Raw genomic sequence first — 2,817 nt, 5'->3', positions numbered from 1 at the left:
CTTTAAGGTGCTACAGGAAGGAATTTTTTTATTTGGACTATGGCAGACCAACACGGCTACCCATCTGTAACTGCAGTGATCATGGAGCCCAAGAAAGTAAAATCTCTCACTGCCTCCATTTCTTCCCCTTCTCTTTGCCAGAAGGTGATGGGCCCAGTGGCCATGATCTTAGTTTTTTTGATGTTGAGCTTCAGACCATATTTTGCGCTCTCCTCTTTCACCCTCATTAAAAGGTTTTTTAATTCCTCCTCACTTTCTGCCATCAAGGTTGTGTCATCAGCATATCTGAGGTTGTTGATATTTCTTCTGGCGATCTTCATCCAGTCCAGCCTTTCGCATGATGAATTCTGCATAGAAGTTAATTAAGCAGGGAGACAATATACAGCCTTGTCGTACTCCTTTCCCAATTTTGAACCAATCAGTTGTTCCATATCCAGTTCTATCTGTAGCTTCTTGTCCCACATAGAGATTTCTCAGGAGACAGATGAGGTGATCAGGCACTCCCATTTCTTTAAGAACTTGCCATAGTTTGCTGTGGTCAACACAGTCAAATCCTTTTGCATGGTCAATGAAGCAAAAGTAGATGTTTTTCTGGAACTCTCTAGCTTTCTCCATAATCCAGCGCATGTTTGCAATTTGGTCTCTGGTTCCTCTGCCACTTCAAAAAAGAATATTTTAGGTAAAAGAGGATACATACATGGTACATGTCAACTGAACATACATAGTAGATCCCATACCTTCCACATTTGATATACAGTGGTGCCTCAGGTTACAGACACTTCAGGTTACAGACTCCACTAACCTGGAAGTAGCACCTCAGGTTAAGAACTTTGATTCAGGATGAGAACTGAAATCACGTGGTGGTGGCGCTGTGACAGCGGGAGGCCCCATTAGCTAAAGTGGTACCTCAGGTTAAGAACAGTTTCAGGTTAAGAACAGATGTCCAGGACGAATTAAGGTCTTAACCCGAGGTACCACTGTATATAGTATCTATATATAATTTGGACATCTGCAGAGGTCTAGTGCAGTTGCTCCAGTCTTCAGCTCAGAACCCAGAACTGCTCAGAAACCATCATCTTCCCTCATTGCATGAGAGATACCCAAGCCATGTGTTGCTTAGCTGTGGGCACCCACTAGTAGAGATGGATGGATCTACCTGTTTTGTTTCCTCGTTTTCCCCATCTCAAGTTCAGCTTGTGCATGTTTAAAGTCCTAATGAGAAGCCATCAGCGTTCGACTGCAAATTTCTACCAAAATGCACATTCGTGTATGCATTTCTGCAAAGCAATTTTCACAAATCTGTACACTTTTGTGCACATTGCCTGTCTGGAGAATTGCACGGCAAAATTTGGAGAAGAGCAAATCTCGAAGGATGCCTATTTGTTCAGTTCGCATATTGTTTTAGAAAGAGGAAATCAAGAGAGTTTGCCTTTAGATGCAAACTGTGTCCAATTTTGCACCCATCCCTACTTGCCGGCATGGTCTCCCAAGAGCCCAGCTGGAGTGGGTCTTTACTGGCTCCTGGTGGGATCAATTGCATCCCTTTTAAAGATACAGGCAGCACAAAACCAAAGCTTGTTGTTGTTGTTTAGTCGTTTAGTCATTTAGTCGTTTAGTCGTGTCCAACTCCTCATGACCCTATGGACCAGAGCACGCCAGGCACTCCTGTCTTCCACTGCCTCCCACAGTTTGGTCAAACTCATGTTCGTAGCTTCGAGAACACTGTCCAACCATCTCATCCTCTGTCGTCCCCTTCTCCTTGTGCCCTCCATCTTTCCCAACATCAGGGTCTTTTCCAGGGAGTCTTCTCTTCTCATGAGGTGGCCAAAATCTTGGAGCCTCAGCTTCAGGATCTGTCCTTCCAGTGAGCCCTCAGGGCTGATTTCCTTAAGAATGGATAGGTTTGATCTTCTTGCAGTCCATGGGACTCTCAAGAGTCTCCTCCAGCACCATAAAGGCATAAATCCCAGACCCAGAAAAATCACCCACACCCCGAAAAATCTTCTTTTGACAGATGCGTAAAGCAGCGATTTTTTGCCACGTGTCCGTCCTCAGTCCTGAATCAACACTAATATGCCATAAAGCGCTTGGTTTTCTTCCCAGGGTGGCCTCCATCCCAGTTCTCACTCTCTTAAGTCAGTGCACTAAAACTTAATCGCAAATAACCCTCTAAGCCAGCAGAGTAAAACCTGCTTAAAAACCCAAGGTGCTCGTGATTCATCTTGTTGTAAAACACATCAAAGGATCCCAAGCGTTCCATAATTATGCCTCAGGGCCAGTTTGATCAGCAGTTGGAACAAGTGGAATTAAAAAGGAAACGCATACAACTAGCGCATTAATTCTTTGGGTGTATGCTCTTAATTATGGCTAAGCGAACGCAAACAACTTCTGGTTTGGATTTTTCCTTGGACACTGAATGTACTCAAATGTCCAAACCACCTTCCACGAGCCTTTTCTTTAAAACTAATAATAACAATCGTGTGTCACTGAAAACCATTCAGGGATGGAGAGCTATTAAGATGAAAATCGAGCCTCCTGGAGACAGGCTTATCCAAGACGTTCCCCTGTAATGTAAGAATACCTTGTCTTCCGCCAACACTGCGCACAACCACCTTGCCTCCTGCGGAGCCGTTCGTTCGGAAACCCCATTTCTCTCTGCATAACGAAAGGCACTTTGCAGGGAGAGACAGGCGGTAGAGGGGAAAAAAGAATATATTAAATATACAGAAGAGGTAAGAAGTCTTTGTAAGTTTCTAGGGAGTTGGACAGGAAATAAAGGCAGTATGCCTGGCAGAAGAAAAGAGCCAACGCCATGAA

This window comes from Podarcis bocagei (assembly GCF_964188305.1).
Source record: "Podarcis bocagei genome assembly, chromosome: 6".
NCBI classification, from domain to species: Eukaryota; Metazoa; Chordata; class Lepidosauria; order Squamata; family Lacertidae; genus Podarcis; species Podarcis bocagei.
The sequence above is the reverse complement of the archived record's forward strand: the minus strand, read 5'-3'. Positions refer to the sequence as shown.